Below are 19,677 nucleotides of genomic sequence, written 5' to 3' on the forward strand. Positions count from 1 at the left end.
CGGGTGTACTTGAGGTCGAACCCGACCACCTTGTACTTCTCCTCGGCAAGCAACAGCTCCATTATGTGGATGGAGTGCTCCGCCCAGACCGGGTCGTTCGTGTACACCATCCAGAGGTCCATGAACATTCTGTGGGTGTCCACCACGGCACGCATGGTGAACTGCTGCTCGTCGTCAGCAGCCGCTCGGAGCGCCATTGGAGCCGCGCAGGACACCCTCTAAGAATTTCTTGTGGTGGGTGTGCTTCTTGCAATGGTGGGGCGCGATCGAAAGGTTGAAGAGACACAAGGGTAGGTTAAATGGCCGCTGTAATAAATGGGGGCCGGCTGACCTGTAATCGTCACGTCTTGTCACGGCGTTCATAGCGGAGGATTCAAGAATCCAGTGCACGCTTGACAACACCGCACCCCAGGCGTGGGCTTGAACTATGTGCAATATTGTCGAAGATCACAGTCGAGTTAGCTATACAGATCGTGTGCTGTGAGATCGACAAGGTAAACTGATTCGAGAATGGTTAATAAAATCTAAGACCATTGCATATTAAGGTCAAAATAGTGCTAGCAATATACGAGTCTCATACGATGCCATTTCAACAATTGTACCACAAAAGCTCGAAATTTTACAAGGTTCAAATTCCAGAGTTATATGGCTCAAATTCAAAGATTACAAGGTTCAAACTGATATTAGAAATGAAATTTAGCTCATCAGCTGCAAACGCTCGCGCTGATGCGCTGAACATGGATATCAGAGAGGTTCAAACTAATATCACCGCTTCTAAGTCTGGCTTCGAAACCTCACAATTTTTGCAAAGGGGTCAGCCACTGAGAAGTCATGTATGGGGTTGACCCGATGACTTCCGATTACTCTGTCATCTGAAGTTTCAAAATGAAATTCAGCATTTTTGGAGCCTACTCGATTATGCCGCAGGCGCCAGCGCTGATCAACAAACCATTCATTTTTGCGAAATAAATGTAGGGCAAACCTCATTTCCTTCAGCACCCCTGCTCTGAGAACAAAGAACCTGGCAAATATAATCTCCGGTAAGGTCCCTCGGTAGGAGTTCAAAGTAATTTCTGAGAGATGCAGATCTAGGCATTCGACGTGATTGTTTTATTGTATCACATTATCCACCACTGGGCCAAATCTTATCTGCAAAAGAAGAAAACGTGTTAGTGCCTACATGAAGTTTTGAACATTACTACAGACCTAGCTATTTGGTTTGCAGGATTTGTAAAATGCGCTAACATGGAATCTTCGATCTGACATGATTAACATGGGCATTTGATTACATTCTAGAAAAATGTAGCCTTCTTCACAAGAGGTTGGAGTGGATGAAAAGTTCCCTAAGAAAACTAGTACAGATGAATCCAAAGGAGAAATGCTTATTGAATGTAACCATATGGATCAAGCAACCAATATGGGGGGGCATGTATGTACTGAAATCCTCCAAAAGAACCTTTAGAAATCGTAGTACATTGTCATTGTAAACTTGGAAAAAGGTGTCAAAAATTGAACTCCCTTATGGTTAACATTTAACAGGAAAGGAACATCACCTCGATATATAGCTTCTCCAGGCACGGAAAGCATCTCAGGAAACTGACAACTTGCTCCAGGTCGGGCCCGATGGATTCTAGTGCCAAGACCTTCACTGTGCGCAGTTTCAGGGTCAAGCTTGTCGGAATCATTTTTGAATGAAAGATGAACAAACATCTTCAAAATTAGAAGTAATGTTAATTTGTAGAAGGAGAGGTAGAAGGCCGCTGTTGTACCTGAACGGGTGTGGATCCAATAACAAGTTCAGAGTATTTGTCAGACGAGTAGCCCACCACTGTGAATTTCGGCGCAGAAATGACAATGATTCTTGTTGGACCTTCTTGATCAACTACAAGTAATCTCTCAAGTGCAGGTGTGTCCTGGATGACCATACCTTGGTCCACCTTTTGTGATGTCTTCCTGCCGCACCAACAACACACATAAATAGTACGGAGAGTCATGGAGGTGATGTGGAAGGTACTCAACCCATTGATCGCCTGAAGACGAAGGTACTCGAGTGCAGTACAGCCACGGAGTAGGCGCTCCATGTCACCCTTTGAGAGGCAGACGGCGACGAGCTCGAGGTGCTTCAGTCGTGGTAGAATAAGAGCGGGCGCATCATTAAGGGGCGGGAAATGGCAGTTCCTGAACTTGGCGACGTGCAGCGTGGGCACGAGGTGAAGTGCAGACGTTGGCAGCGACCGCATATGCCCATCATCAAAAGTGAGCTCCTCGAGCTGATCTAGGGCGGGGGATCGGAACCAGTCGTCAAGCTTGGCTTGGTCCTTGTTGTTGGAACGGAACTTGCCCATTCTAAGGCCTTTGGTTGGGCCAAGGTGACTGCCGAGGATCTTGGAGAATGCATCCAAGCTTTTGCGATAGCCATAGCAGAGCTCGTGGGTGTCGATGAGGTCGAGATGGCTGGAGTTCCATAGGGGGCGCCACCGCCGGGAAAGGAGGGTTATCCGTGCCCCATATTTAATTGGGAGGAGGGAGATGATGACTCTCAACATATCATCGGGGAGGCTGCTGATTAGGTCTAGGCCTGCTGGAGTCGCTTGCAGTTCTAGCTCGCCCCGCCTCCGCTTGTTGGCAGCCCCATTCTCCACCTCTGGAGTCTCCTTGTCAGCGGCGCTTTCTGATAGAAATGGGAGTACAGGGAATATTTAGTTAAAACAGGGCAACAGAAAAGTGTATTGGTAACTAGAAGTTATTAGGTAGGAATATAGTAAGATAAGGGAATAACAATTGGTTGCTTAAATACTACACAATTCATTTGACATTGCTGCGTAAGTCAACATATGCAGATAGTTGAAAAGAAAACTTACTTCGAACAAAGTCTGGATGGATGATTTTGTCGGGGAAGTTAGCATATATCTCATGACCAGGCCCTTCTATGTGCAGTGCAATTTTAGTGCTAGCTTTTAGTACATAAAACTTTGCAATTTCATTCCAAAAGCCAATGCCAAAATAGGAGTCACCACGTTCATCAAGTCTTACAGTTGCAACGATTGTAAATCCATTGTGCGCAGTATGACATTCGTGGAGCCTTGATATATGTAAAGGGAAAAATTGTGCACTACATAATCGGTTGCATAGCGAGGGATGTCCTGTAGAAAATGGTAGGGTTGTTAAAGAAAATATGGTAACATGCAAATATGGGCCCGAATTGAAAGAACTGTACAGCAGTTGAAATCGAAGGACAAAAGTCTATAATTAAACAGATAGGGTAAACATGATGTCATGGAAATATGAGAGTAATCGAAAGAACAATACATCATTAATTTTCCTAATATGGAAAGAAGAGGGGAAAAATCCCCTTTGATGTATATGGTGCATGTGGCACCTTTTATCCAAATGTAGCAATATTTAGAATATGTTCAGGAAAGTAGGCCATGCCAACCGATTTAGGGTGAGATTGAACATACCGTGTGTGTCCTCAAGTTATCTGGTATGATGAGATGGAATCTCTGGCGGCGGTCGCCAAGTCCTGAAGTATCGGCGCACTGTACATTCTATGAATGAAAGAAAACCCTCAAATTAGCTCGAATAAAAATGAATTCACGGCGATTTCCGTCGGGTGATTAAAGGAGGTAGATGAACTGGGATAAGAGATGAGATAATATCTCGTTAAATTAGTTACCTTGTCGTCCATGAGAAAGAACCCTCAGTACGGCAGATTCCCCAACCGAGCAGAGCTGGGTCGACCACGAGCAGCGTCGAGAAAGTCGATGCGATAGGCGGCGGCAAGCGGAAGTGGCGAAATGCGGTGGGCTTTGCCGGCAGCCTGGCGGCGGCGGCAAGCGTCGAGCTAAGTGTTTACCGCCGCGATAGGTGGTGCCATGGCATAGACGCGGAGGAGCTTGTGCAGGTGTGAATGGGGAACGTATCGGAGGGGCCGAGGTGGGTGGCGGGCGGGGTGAGGGTTTTTGTGACGTGGGGATGGTGAGGGTTTTCTTTTTTCTTTTTTGAATTGAGTGGTGAGGGTTTTCTATCCCAGAAAGAATTTTGGGGGCGACGGTTTGCTAGAGCGAACCATGTGTGATTGACGCAGCAGGCAAAATGATAGTCATTGCACACGGTTCCAATTTTGGGAACCGTGTGTGATTGACGTACTACCTCCGTCCTGGTTTATTGGTCCCCCGTTGTAATTTTTACCAAAATTTGGCGAAATATTTAACATACTCAGATATAGATAATAAGCGTACACGTACATAAGCATAGTTCAACCATAAGTACATAGTTTAACCGTCAGTAAGCATACTCGAGCGTACATAGTTTGATCCATCCCACATCTCATCTCACATGCGGCCGGCACCATCCTGAAGCTTCTCCAGGTACTCGACGTATGCGTCGTGCGCCACACTGCGAGAATACTTCTGCTTGAAGGAGCCAATGGCCCGTCCTCTTGCATGCGCAAGAACACTTAGATACGCGTCATGAATCTTTTGGTTGCAAAATGGGCATCCATAGCCGCCGTTCCAGGTCCTAATACGCCTGTTATGCATTCCCGCATAAAGCTCCCTCAGGATTCGCCTCTTGTACCTTCTCTGGGCATCTTCATCCTCGCTGGCCACATCGTCAGACAGCACCTATACATATAGTAAAACAAATTTGGCATCAAATCACTGATTACATGCCGTGAAGTAGGATTAGGAATTTATGGCTATTTATTTATACATATTCAGAGATTATGGTTCGATTTTTAAGCACAGTCGTCTATGTACAGATTAATCTTGAAGAAAATAATGGCACAAACATATGTAGGTCATTCAAAATCAATTTTCAAGTCGTGGCTAGGAATTATTAGCACGAACACTAACCCTAGTCAGATTACTAGCAGAAATCATTTGCACAGATGAAACAACTAATCACTTATCACCTGTACCATTCAAATAATCAATACACTACACGGATCTAACGAAACTTACTCAGATTTCATGGATTGGGAGAACATAACCACATGATTTCTATCCAAAAAGGGGGAGGTAGGAGTAACCAGAGAAACCCTATGATCTATTTGACACATAAATGGGTATAGGTGACTAACCAGCTGCCCGTCATCGTCGGAGTCGTCGCCGAAGTGGTCGTCGGAGTTGTCGCCGGAGTGGTCGTCGGAGTCGGTGTGGAACTCCGCCTCCAGCTGTGGAAGCTTGACGCCGTCGACGACATCATAGTGCAGCGATAACTCGCCGGCGGCGACGGCAACCTCTGTCTCCATTTCCACGCCGTGCTCCGGTGCTTTACCAGCCCCGGCGTCGCCACTCCCTCCGATGGGCCGCTTCGGCAGCATCCTCATACACTGACGGCTATGAGGACTGAGAGCGGCGTCGAGGTTGCAAGAGGAGAGAGAGGATTGTGTGTGCGTAGCGAGGATGGGGGTGCGGCCGCTCGGGCGCACCATTAATATGGAGTTGTGGGAGAGAGGCGGGCGGCGGTCAACCCGATGGCTCGCCTCTCGGTGAGCCTGCGCACCGGACTGCTGGCATGCCTACCAAAGTTTCACACAGCTACTCGCACGCCTCCCGATGACACTGCCCAGCGAGCACGCCTCGTCAATTCACACACATGCACGCACGCCTCCCCGTCTGCCTGCGCGGCGGACTGCTCGCATGCGTCACGTCAACTCACGCCTGCTCGCACGCCACACGGGTCGCGCGGCGGCACGTATATTGTTTTTCTATTTGGATGATTAATGTTGCTGCTTTATTGCTTAACCGAAGCATGGCACGTATCCATTGTTGGTCTAAGTCTCACGGTTCAAATAAATAATCCGTTTGGGATATTGGTTCCCAATTATTAATAATCTCCCGTCTGTAATTAGATAAAGATTACATCAAAACTGGTCTCAAATTTGACAAAAAAAAGAGTACAATGCCACTCTGTATTGGTGTCCATATGAAAACACGATAACTTTCATGAACTTCAAATAAGTTTTGGATATACTAGAATTGAAAAATCAAGATTCTCAATGTTTGAAATTTTTTGCACGAGGAGTAAACATGCACCCAGTGAGACACATGTGTTTTTGCAATCCATTTAGGTGCACTGTCACGTGTGCATGTAGCTCAAATTTGATTTTTGCACATTACACCCATAGAAAGTCAATCAATGTACTAAAACATCTTAATGATCTGTGTGAATTTTTTGAAATTAAAACGTCCCTCCTTTGGTAACATGTATGTTCACCGCGGGATAATTAATTTAACATGCATCGTACTTGGGTGGATTCGCGTTGTGTGTGGGTGTGTGCGTCTGGGGGTGGCGGGTGGCTCGTAGTACACTACGAGTTGTGAGCCACCGTGTGGGTTGGCCATTTTGTTAGGCAGGCTGGTGCCACATCAGAGACGTAAAATCGTTATTTAAAACATTACACAACCCTTTCATATATAAATGTTTTGGCCACATGAAGTCGATGGTTGTCCTACACGACACTCGATACTCGCGTGTGACGCTTTTATGTGGGCCCGCGAGGTCGTCGTCCATCACTTTGACGAACAGCCGGCAGTGAGGTTAATTTGACCAGCAAGGTATAATCTTTTTTGTTTGTGTTATGTGTGTGCTCAAAGTGTATCATGCATGTCAGCCCAGAGAAAAAATAATAATCCCCTCCTAAGTCAAATTAATCTCTCTTGTTGTCAGGCAAAAAGAAGTGATGGACCAAGCGGGCCCACAGATGGGAAGCATCGCTATCGCTGATAACCGCTTAAGTGGGTGCGAGAGGACAACCACCACCGCTTTGCATGTGGGGCAAACATATATATGTTGAATACCCAAAATGCACAACTTTGATGTGCCACATGCCTCAAAAACCGTAAACCATGCACCCATAGAAAGCGAGGTTCATATCAAGCGTACTACATATGATGGTCCCCTTCCCCCCTCTTCACCGCATACTATATGCTCCTGCCGTAATATATGTACAACCCAAAAGAATCCTCATCGATGGTGAAATTAATTAACCTCTCCCGAGGTGGGTCAAAGTGATGCATGCATGCATGCATCGACGATGGCCTCGTGGGCCCACAGATGGAAGCGTCACACGTGAGTGTCCTAGCTAGGATATATATGCATGTGGCCCAAAAAGGTGTTGTGTGATGTTTGAATAACCAACTTCACAATTTTGATGTGGCACGTGCCTCGGTAACCAAAAAGTTCCGACACTGAGTGAGGTGTACTTGCTCACGGACGCATACGTATAGTATATATGCTAGTCCCCTCCCACCTCTTCGACGCGCACTATATACCACCATATGCATGTGTACTCATGAATCCCTCCCATCGAGTCGAAGTGGCTAGTACAACGACATCATCATGAACCGATCTCGCTCTATGTGGGGAGCTAGTGTACGATTTTTGACACACGCGCCAAATCAATGTTGTGTATTCAAACATGCATGCACGCATCACCTCCATACATATGCATGTAGTGGTTGCCTTCGAACGATACACTCCCTCGCGTGGTTATCAGCGATAAGCCTATATATTCGTGGGCCCGCGTGGACATCCATGATCACCTTGACCAACAACAAGATAGGTTACCATGGCAGATTCTTCATTTGGTTAGTGTTATCGTAGTATAGGTCATGGTGAGATTCAGACCTAATTAAGTTTGAGCGCATATACTATGCACGCATGCATGCATATATGAATCCTCGTCGTTGGCTTGAAGTGTGGTGTAACATACATATTCATCGTCAACCTAACCCTCACTCAGTGTGGGGATTTCTAGTTCGAAATCACGGTGCCACATCAAAGTTGTTCATTGTTACTCAAAACACACCTCTCCATACATATGTTTGGGCCACACGCATGTTGTGGTTGTCTTCGGGGACTAGCTACTTGCATGATTATTGGCGAGCTAGCCCATCTCCGGGGTCGCATGGACGGACCTCACTTTGACCAACAACAAGAGAGAGGTTGTACGACCAAGGTGGATTATTCTTGGTCCGTTTTACGATCCATCTTGGTGACATATATGCCTCTCTGGCCCGCCGACTGAAAGTGTGTATGTGTGTGTGTGTGGGGGGGGGGGGGGTTGCTACATCGCACTTTTCTAGGTGAACCTCGGTTGGGGGGCATGCATTCATATCTTAATTAGGATTACCTTCGTGGCGACACGAGGGGGTGGGGGGCTGCTAGCTACTTCGCACTTTGCTAGGTGAACCTCGGTTGGGGGGAGGGGGGCATGCTCATAGCTTAGGTTCCCTTCGTGCTGACACGAGGGGGGCTGCTAGCTACTTCGCACTTTGCTAGGTGAACCTCGGTTGGGGGGCATGTGCATTCATAGCTTAGGATTCCCTTCGTGCCGACACGAGAGGGTGGGAGCAAGCAATAACGTGCGCTTTGCGAGAGAGGTGCCACATCGAAGTTGCGTTTGGTATTTGAAAATCAAACCACCCTTTTCATACATAAATTTGGTCCACATGCAAGTGTGTTTGTGTTCTGACCCTCTCCCGCGTCATTTTTCGCCAAATTTATGAACATTAGAAAAGTCGGATGACGCAACAGACACGGTTCACTCAAACTAACCGTGTGCCACGACGGTGCACCTGTCACGCACACATCCGCGTAGTACATTGGGCTCCACGAGGCTCCCCCTCTCAAAAATATCTGCCCGCTTCGAGGGTTTTCTGTTTCATAACACACGGTTGTTATCTCCGAACCGTATGCGATGTTTCTTGTTCCCAATCCCGCCTGCATCGAATATATCTGCCCGCCTCGAGGGTTTTTCTTTTTCATAACACACGGTTGTTATCTCCGGACCGTGTGCGATGCACTATTATCAAAATTTTCAATAGCCCGGCGTTTCACTCCCGCGTTTGACTCCCGCGTAGTAAAATTTTCAGTACCCGCGTCATTTCCTCAAACACCCCGCCCCCCTCCACATACACACACACATACCAAAACCTCCTCGGGCGTGCGTGCACACACACACAGACACCCTCCCTCGCTCGAAACCCTAGCAAAGTCCCCCCCGCCGCCGCCGCAATGCCTCCATTGTCAACATCTGCCGGTTTGCCCGTACAGCTTACCCACCGATCTCCATACCCAGGCCGCCTGTAACATCCCAAATTTCTAAATTTTGGAATGTTATACTAAATAAATTATTATGATTGTTTGTTTGATTGATTGACTGAAAGTGAGTGAAATTTGAAACTTCTGAAAGTTGAATGAGAGGGAACGAAATGACTTTCCCAAACTTTCATCCTTGCATTTTATCTCAATGAATTCAAATTATTCTCAACACAAAACCCTAGAGTGAAGATGACATGACTTCTTCCATTTGAAATCCAAAGGGTTTTTGAAAAGATTTGAATTCCATCTGGAAATATTTCAAATTCTAAAACTTTATGCAACTCAATGATTTTCATGAGAGAAGATAAAATGACTTCTTCAATTATATGAAATATGAGTTGGAAGTCAAAAAGAATCAAATTGAAAGTCATTTGAAAGTATTTTGAAACTCCCTTTCAAATTTGGAATTATTTGGATTTTATTAAAATTATTTTTCTCCTAAAAATAAATAAATGGAAATAAGGGTAAAATGATTCCCTTCAATTTAAAATTAGGAGAAAATAATTTTGAAATCATTTTGGTATTTTAAAAATGATTTTTGTTGAGTTTTATTGCAACAGTAGCTCTGTTTGCTTTATTTAAATTGTTTTTGATTTTATTTGGACTGGAAAATATGTTCATGTTTCAGGATTTCTTTTTCTGAATTTTTTTATATATAATATGCCTATATAAAATGTTTTTTGTTATTTTGACTGTAAAATGATTTTATTTGGACTGTAAAATGATTTTATTTTGTATATTGTTTTTCATCGCTGTTTACAAAAATAAAACCTGCCGCCAGGCCAGGCCAGGCCAGGCGCACCGGCTAGCCCAGCCCAGCGCTAGCGCTAGGGCTAGCGCACGCTCGCTCGGGAGCAGCCCCAGAGGCGCCGCCACCCCTCTCTCTCGTGCATCTCTCTCTCCCTCCCTCTGGCATCTGGGCCCCGCTCTTTCTTCTTTCCCACATACCTACAGAATGAGAGAACATACACGTACACGTACACGTTGCCGCCGCGTCCGATCCTCTTGGAAACCCTATCCCGAGTCTTCCCTTTCCCCAAGCAAGTTGTCCTATAAGTACCCCTGCCCCTCATCTCTCGATCCCCTTCAAAAGCCCTCGCTAAAACCAACCGCAGCGCCCGCACTCGTCAAACCGATCTCGCTTCGGTCGCCGCCGTTCACCGTCGTTTCCATCGTCGGTGAGCCTCCTCGAGATCCCTCCCTCTGTTCTTGGGTTCCACTCACCATTGCGCCCCTCATTGACATATTTTCGTCACCCAGGTTTGACCGGAGCCACCGCCTCAAGCTCGCGACGCCGGCAGAGTTCATCCAGAGCACGGGAGTTTACGCCGAGGCCCGCTCGACTCCGACGTCTCCTCGCCTCACTATCCACAGAAAATCGGACCCTCCAGGAGTTCTCCATCCACTGGACATCGCCGTCTCCGCTGCCGGTCACCGGAGCCACCACCCCGCCGGCGCCCTGCTTCTCTGCCACCGCCGTTTCTTCTCTGCAAGTCACGTACGTGTTAGCTCCTTCGTTTTTTTTATTATTCAAAGCGCTAAGTGTTAGATCGGTTTTAGCAGATCGGTTCTTTAGATCAGTTGGTTTGGTTTAGTACACGGCTTATATGGTTTAGATCGAACCGGTTTGCCGGTTTTCTGTTTTAAACGTACGTGCACGTTTCTGTAAAGTTCCGGCCGAGCGACGGTTAGTTACAGATCGCTCAGCTCCTAGCCCAGTAGACTTCCAGTTCTGTTTTTTTTTATTTTCGTTTCTATAAAAAAAAAAGTTTCAATCTTAGATATTCTATAACTTTTATGTTTTAGATCCAAATTGAGTGATTCTTTTTGCATTGTGTCAAAACTTTGTTGAAGTTTCTGTTTGTGCCATTAGTCTTCAAATTTGAGTAGTTTAAATTTGAGTTTGATCAAATTTGTTCAAATCACTATTTTGGCCATAACTTGAGTTTTATAAAATATTTTTGATTGATTCTTTTTGCTACTGCTTTGTTATTATTTTGTTTATAGAGTAGCATATAGTTATTTATTTTTTTGTTTATTGTAAATTAGGTTTATTACAAAACAGTACTGTTTTGCTTATGTAGTTGTTTTAGTCATATAATTAGTGTTTTTAATTATTATTAGTTAATTCTTTTTGTAACTTTTTACATGTTATGACTACAGTAGATAAACTTTTGTAGTTATATATTAGTGTTTACCTACTGCTTTTGTATTTGCTTGTCTAGTGCATACTTGATAAAAAAATAGTTTTTTTTTTAAGTAATTCTTTTTGCCACTTCAAGTTATGTTGTTATTGCTTCTGTTATTTAGGAGTAAATTAGTTTCATAATTATTGTAGTATTGTTTACTTTTGTCTTAGAGTTTTGCTAGTTGTTATAGTTATTCTGGTGTTAACTAGATAGTTATAAGAGTTTTCATACTAGTTCTTTTTGCTAGTAAATACTTTAGTAAATTATTTTATTTTGTTTCATTAGAACTATATTTTCCTTGCTGTAGAAAGATTATTAGAGTAATTTAGTGTTGTTATGAAAAACTTTGTGTGAATTGGTCTCCACTAGTTTTCCTTGAAGTTTCTTTTGAAGTTTCCTTTGGTTTTCATTTGTTTTTCTTTGAACATTATTGTTTTCTTTATTTCTTTTTGATTGTTATTTTGGTTGATAGAATTGATTGCTAGGATTGTTGCTTATGTGATTACAATGTTTGACAATATAGATTTTCTTCGGAGAGTGACGATTAGTTCTACCAAGTCATTTTCTGACAGCGTTGTTATCTTCATCAAGTAATACCAGGCAAGTTCACTTTGACCATGCTTTCATACCTATGTTTTTATTGCATTTAGTGGCATCTTTGCAACAACCCTCTAGTAGTGATATTGAATTCTTGTAATTGAGTAGTATGCATGAGGTAGGAACCCATCACCCTGTTACCAAGCCCGAGACGTTATTTATTTTTATGCTACGCTATAGTAGACGGGGTTGGTATGAGTGCACGAGAGTGGTGTGAAGAAGGAGGACTCTACGTCAATGGAGACAACTTTATGATGGCATCGGCAAGGACTGCATCTTCAGGACTCCAAGACCTCAAGATTTCGAGACTCGAGACAAGAATTCAATACACACTACTGGGTGAAGGATGGTTGACGGGCACCCTGGAGAAACCAGTGGATGGCCGGGATGCATGGAGAAGCACCATGACATCTTGCGGAAAGCTTCACCCAGACTCAAAGAGACGGAAGAATACTTCATGCCCGGAAGCTTACCTGTGCAACCGCAAGTCACTATGGGCTCTGGCTTGGTTGACCTTAGTTGTGACTCTGGCTAGGACGGTGCTAGCAGATGTAGAACTACGGTAGGATTGGATGAGCACCGGACAGTGGTCAGGGGAACTCTTCGGAAGACCATGTTTCAGTCATCTTGTTCTCAAACACCCTGAAATGCGAGAAAGTAAAGAGAGGGATCGAATCTTGCGGGTAAAGTGTACAAACCTCTGCAGAGGGTTAAAACCTAATCGATTAGCCGTGTCCCCGGTTACAGACAATTTGAGCCTCTGGACTTAGATCTATCTCGGAACTCTCACACCGAACTGATAACATAATTGTGGGCAACCTATGATGATTTGGGGCTATGAGACATCGGTTGGCGGAACCATGTCATGATAGAAAACTCTGTAGTATAGACTCCTGATATTCCTTTGATGTAGGAAAAATAAAACCAGCTTTTATGCAAAACAAAACTCAGACAGGGAGCCACAAAAGCCAGCCATATTGCATATAGTATAGTTTTATCATCTGTTTTCTCATGTTGTGATCTTGCCGGTACATTCAATGTACTGACCTACACGTCTGCAACATATCATGTTGCAGATACTTTCTTCCGACGAGTAAGAGTACGGTACATGGTTACGGTCTACACTCAACCTGCCGATGGCGTTGATGGGACTCCACACCCGACTATTTGTTTCCGCTGTGACTTATGAGGTATATATCAGTTTTACGTTATTTATACATGTGATTGCACTTTGATATATACATTGATGTACTGTGTGTGCCAGCATACTGATTCAGGGATGACACAGAAACACAAAGGCTTGACCGTCTGAGGTCGGGTCGCTACACCGCCCTGAGTTTCTTAGATGACGTCTGCCAAACGCTCCCTTTCCCATAGATCCCCATCCCCATCCCCCACTCTAGAGCGTTGAAGCCTAAGCTCGACTACACTTCCTGTGGAGCTCGAGAAGCGACTAGCCCAAAGGAGGTGTATAGCAGTCTCTTCGCCCGACGTCGCCGAGGAAGCTGACGACCATTACTGGCGGCAGGCACTCAAGCAGCGGGCTAGAGTATGCGGGCATGTCTCGTCCGCCGGTTACGACATCGAGGTCATCGACAGCAACGCCCTGAGGCGGGTTGTGTCACAGTTTAAGTGGCCCACCCCCAACCCCTCGGGTTCAACCGCCGTCGATCTCATCCATGGCTTCGCCGCTGATCTCCTCTGGCTCGCTGTCAACAATTTGCCATTCTACATCGCCATCGAGCCCCTTTTGTCATTTCTGAAGGACACGTTCTGTGATGCTGGCTTGGGATCCACAGCTTCCAAGTCAGACCTCATCGACGGCGACCACGAGGAGAGCTCTTCCAATGGGAAAGAGCCCATCTGCTCTTCCAAGGTGAAAGCGCCCGTCTGCGACATCAGGGAGGGCACCCTACAACTATGCTCTTCCAAGGGGAAGGAGCCCATCTGCGACAAACATGGAGCGCATCCAGGGTCCGTGCTCTTCCCACGGGAACGAGCCCATCTTTGATAAGTGAGGAAACCCATAATTTGTTTATTTCAGTTGTTCACAATGTGATGCTCTATATGTGCAACTATTTACTGTGCAGTACATTTCATCAATCCAGTTTTAAACATACCGATAGGAATGCATATATTTGCTTGCTGTTAAGCTTGTTATAGCTAGCATATGCCTCTTTAAAAGTTTTTTGATTGTTCGGTTGTTTGTAGTTAGCATATGTTCAGTTTCAAATGCTATCTTTGGTTGTTCGTAGTATGCCTTGTTTATTCCAGTTATTCACAACGTGATGTTTTATATGTGCAAGTATGAACTGTGCTCAATTTCATCAGTACCAGTTTCAACAATACCACTATGAATGACTACATTTGGTTGTTGCATCTTGTAGTTAACACGCCTTTCCATTTTTATTGAACCATAACCAGTGTACTTAGACCGGCAAAATACCAGTTTGAATGACCATGTTTGCTTGTTGTTAAATGTTAGTCCTGTTGCAGTTAACACCTTTCCACTTGTTTTGCTTTACTAGCATGCTTAAACCTGCACACTGAAGCTATCTTTTGGAGATTATTTTGTCTGCCATGTGTAATTTTGGTTGATGTTTAGCCTGTTGTGCTTAACATGCTTCTTGATGTACCTACACAGGACAATTTTGGGAACGACTGCTGTTTTCCATCAAGGTTAGTTTCATCTCATGGCTTATATCTGCTCACTGTTCAGGATATCCGTAGCTGGTACCATATAGGCCGGCGGCTGATAAGGGACTAATCGGTGAATCAGACTTTTAACTGAATATATCTGCAACCCATTTTTCCTTAGGTTAACTAGGGCCATATGTAATATATCTGAGGCTACATAGCAACATGCACCATACTTAATGTCTAAATATGCAATCCTAGGCTACATAGCAACAATGAAGAGTGTCACATTAATGTTCTAATGATGTCTAGATATACGTAGAAGAGCAGCAGCAGCAACAGCAACGACACAGCCCTGTTTGGATACTCAACTTAGCTAGAGGTTAGAGTTAGTTTCTAGCTCATTACTAACCCTGAACTAACTCCATCCAAAGAGTTGTTTGGATCGCAGGGTTAGATTGACAATAAATGTACTAGGAGAACTAGCTCCAATTAGCACCTCTTGGGTTGGATACTAGTTTTTTTGGGTGGGTTATAGATGCAACTAGCTCAAACTAGCCCTCATGTTTTGATATACTTTAGGGCTATTTGATCCTGAACTAGCTCAAACTAACTGTAACCCGTGGATACAGCAACAGATAATTTTTAAGAACAAACTAAACTCCTTCCGGCCCATAATATAAGATGTTAATTCATCTAATATGTGAGTATATTGGATGTTATAATATACTCCCTTCGTTCCTAAATATTTGTCTTTGTAGAGATTTCAAATGGACTACCACATACGGATGTATATAGACATATTATAAAAAAGTGTTGTACTACATCATTGTGCCATTGTTGTTTAGCTTCTAATATTAACTTGGTGCTTTTAGGTACATATGTCATTGGTAAAGATCCGCGTTTCGACCCTTTCTGCGTATGGGGCAATGAGATATCGATGAACCAGCATCAAGTGAGGAAGCTGATAAAGATTGTTAGTAAAATGGGTCCAAAGATGGCAATTAAACTATTTGTTTACACTTTATCCAAGACAACGGCGAACTGCAGGATGGTAAGTAAGAACTCTGTAGCCTTCTTTTTACTGCCCATAATGAGTTGTGTTAGATGACAATGTCTGAAATCTTATTCCTTTGCAGTGGTTGCCAAAGCAGTTTACTAAAGATTACCTCTCAAACTACATGACTGGTGGGCATGCAAAGGTTAAAGTATTTCTACCAGAACACGATGATTATCTAGATGTTTTCATGAAGACCGTGAAGGATGGGCGGTCGGCCATCACAAGGGGTTGGACTAGAGTTGTGTGCGCCTTTTGCATGGAGGAGGGCACAATATGGGCATTCCGCTTCACCTTGTTCAGCAACCAGAATATATTTCGCCTCTTTCTTTACCGTCATTAATAGTACAAGTATACAACTGTGGTTCATCATTCTTTATTTGGTTCTTATGTAATTCTTGAACATATGTACCTATGGATCGAATAAGGCATTGGTTGTTTGAACCTGATGGATATGAATAAAGCTGTAGCATACATTCAAATTCAAATCCAAATCCGGTACAATTTGGAAAAGCAGCAATTAAATTCGGTGAAATTACGCTCTCCAGGTTGTTACGGCACACACGGTTGGTAAAACACAAACGTTTGCGATATGCACCATAATCCGAGACGGTTCACAAAGAGGAAACGTGTGCAAGCATGCACACAGTTGCCGTTTGCAAAGCGTGTGCGATGTCAGACAATATCACAAACGGTGCGGGCAAACTAAACGTTTGTGTTAGTTGCCTTATCGTACACGATTCGCAACCATGAACTGTTTCTGATGAAGTATGCATCGTAAACGTTGCACCACAGAATAGCATGTGCGATAGTTGTCGTGTCCGACGATGTTACGACGGTTCAACGTTTCATAATCCTGTCCGACACTCGTACGACGATTAGCTAATCTTCTTAACGGTGAACCGTTTGTGATGGGCCGCACATCATACACGTTCTATAATAGTGAATCGTTTGTGATGGGTTGCGCATCATAAACGTAGCACCACAGAATAGCGACTGTGATGGCAATGCGAGCAGAAATGAGTAGGAGTACTGTAGGGGCCCTATCCCCGACGATTTCTGGGTCATGTGGGAAGGACCCCCTATCGCCCACACTCACTTGGCGACGGTTCCAAATGTCACCGCGAAAAGGGGATTTAAACCGTTTGTTTAGGACTGACGCGCACCAGTGGTAGTCTCCAAAAAGGGCCGACCATGTCCAAGACTACGATCCCATCCCGTGCTCCGTCATTGAGTAAGTGCATGATTCACGTGCCATTCAAGAAAAAAACTGCATACATTCCATTGAAGAAAAAAAATTAAAAATAAACACGCCACCGCGTTATGGTCGAACTTTGATTCATCCACGCGTGGTTCCCGACCCTCCACTAAGTGAACAACTACCAAATGCGTCAAATTATCACGTGAGCTGCCTCTTCATCCAGAAATGAGCTCCACCGTGTACCCGCGCACGCGTGTTAGGGAATGAGGCACAGAGTACGTGCGTCTGTGCGTGCAATTTTTCTCTTCGTGCACGTACTCCTTTTTTTTGTGGGTGATTCGTGCATGTACTGGGCCTACGTTGGTGACCGTTGGTGAGTCTCACTTATCTCTACATCTCAACATGTACATCTACATCTGCATCTACATATACCTCTACTATAGTACAACAAGTTTTAAACATGAGACTAGCCATTTTCTTGCATGACACGACCAGCCCGTATCGCTTCTTGCTCCTTGTCTCTCTCAAAGTGCGTCCGGCAGGCGATTTTGTCATCGATTGAGGTCGGTTCGCTCACACTCGGTCCCACATGTTATAAATCTAAAAAGAATACTCTAACCAGCGAACCATTAAAAGAAGTATAGTTGCTATGACCATCCTTGGCCTCTCCCAGTGCTCCACCATGTATAGCTGCTAAGCCTACCACGTAGGCATAAAATATGATGTGGCAAGTTAATTAAGAAGAGAGAGATTAGTTTGGTGACCCCAGGAAGAAACGGTGGAAAGACAGTTTTGAGTCTATAGCTAATTAAATGAAGCAAGCTTAGCAACAACAAACTAAGCACTTATGCATTGGAGACTTGAGTTGCTAAGCCGTTTAATGCACTTAGCACCTCATCACATTTGCATTGGAAGAGGTCTTAATTCCATACGGTACCATAATATGATACTCAACTCTCTCTTTCTTCATTTAATTCTACGCCACCTCATCAAATTTGCCTACTACTAGTTGGCATGCATCATACTACTTATAATACTCCCATTACAACCAACCTAGTAGAATTAAAATACCTAATATAAATGGTCGCTGCCCGATCTCTTTGTCCTCCTCCAGCATCCGGCAGAAGAAGAATCATGCAAGACACCGGCTGTATTCACCGTCGTCGCCTCGGCGGTGGCCTCCCGTGTTCTACTTCTCCTCGATGATGGCAGCGGGCGGGGACGTGCTGCCCGTCACCTCGTCCACATCCGCATAGCCGCATCACCTCATCGACATCCTTGGTGGCTTCTTTCTCTGCCTGCATGTCACGGCTACGAGCGCGTTGACGGCGGATGGCGCAGTCGCAGACACTGGAGGCGATGTACGACGCGGCTGCATCGATGGCAGCAACGATGCCCGTGCCGCCGTGCTCCTCGACAAGCCGGCGTGGAGCAAGTCGGCACTCTTCCTCGAGCTGTATTGGAGAGGCCAGCTGCGGAACCACGTGCTGGCTTAGTGCGGCAACTGCCTCCGACGGGCTAGGCGAGGTAGGTGGAGAAGCGAGGTAGGTGCGTCTCACTCGTAACTGTCGGGCTCGGCAGGCCACCCAAATGGCTTTTATGCTGGAGAACTGCTCTTCCTGCTCATCGGATGCCGCTGAAAGAGTGGACAAAATGGTGGAAGGAGGAGCTTGGCCGGCATCCTGCTCCTGAACAGACGTGTGTGGCCGGAGTTGGTTTCTCGCATTCCATGCGGTTTTAAATGTAGGTTTTTGAATGCGGCGAGGAGGCGGGTACAGCTGGGAGTGCAGCAGGCAGCGCCCTGGGCCGGCGCGCCACTTCAAATGGCGGAAGCAATGAGAGGTCGCATCTGTCCTGACCCCCTTGACCGTGGACCTTGACGGTGTACGTCACCTTGTGTCCAGATCTGAGATGGCACGTGTACCAGATGAATGACTCCAAGCTCGACCACCATGATGCAGGAGGTGCGAGCCGAGGAACACTATTGGAGACACCCCCCTCAGACTAGCCACAATCGGTAGTAACATAGACTAGTAACATGCTCATGTTACTCATGTTACTAGTCTATGTTAGTACTACCCCTATAGTAACAGTCTGAGGAATTCAATTAATCTAAATCTCGTAACATTTTCTGATCTATTTGATAGTCGCCAATTAAAAGGAGATATTTTCGCAATTTTTGTTATAGCCCTTGCGGCTGCTGAAGCCGGGTAACATATGTGTGGTAACATGCAACACTTCATTTATTAGGCTATAGACACATCTTGCCTTGATATGTGTGATGTCACTACTTTCCTATCTTTCTTCATTTATTGCTTGCCACATCATCTACTTTATCTAGACATGTGTGATGTTACTACCTACTAGCAAGATGCCCATGCGTTGCACGTAACATCAAGATGCATTTGTATGACTAGTTTATCTTGTGAGAGAAAAGGATGAACGAGGGAAGGCCTTATTTGCAAATGTGGAGAGGTGTGTGGGTACCTTTTTGCAAAATTGCCATAGTTTCCTTCCTATCCGTCAGATATAAATCGGACGACCCGTATTGCAGGATGGCAGGCACACCATCATCACCAACTCTGTTTTTTATAAGAGTGTAGATGTAGATGTTACTCCCACTGTGGGTAGTCTCAATGTGTGCTTCTCGTCGTTCTACGAGTTGACGGGACACATCAAAGTTAATACGTAGTAGTATTTAGTACTCTCTCCAAAAAGGGCCGACCATGTCCATGGCTACCATCCCATGCTCAGTCATTGAGTACGTGCACTATTCACGTGCCATCGAGGAGGAAAAATATTGTGTAGCACTAGGTGCCATCGTAGTGCACGACTCACTTACGCACTGCTTGTCTCCATTTTCTTGCATGACATGTGCACCTTGA

The 19,677-nt window shown here is 44.9% G+C and overlaps 1 long non-coding RNA gene across 1 annotated transcript; it reads left to right on the forward strand.

Moving 5' to 3' along the window:
• The first annotated feature begins 10,206 nt into the window (after nt 1-10,206).
• LOC123167525 (uncharacterized) lies at nt 10,207-11,902 on the forward strand. Its single transcript, XR_006483957.1, has 3 exons — nt 10,207-10,289; nt 10,372-10,609; nt 11,824-11,902. It is a non-coding gene; the product is annotated as an uncharacterized lncRNA (long non-coding RNA).
• The last annotated feature ends 7,775 nt before the right edge of the window (nt 11,903-19,677 follow it).

Source organism: Triticum aestivum, chromosome 1D (assembly GCF_018294505.1).
Source record: "Triticum aestivum cultivar Chinese Spring chromosome 1D, IWGSC CS RefSeq v2.1, whole genome shotgun sequence".
Lineage (NCBI taxonomy): Eukaryota > Viridiplantae > Streptophyta > Magnoliopsida > Poales > Poaceae > Triticum > Triticum aestivum.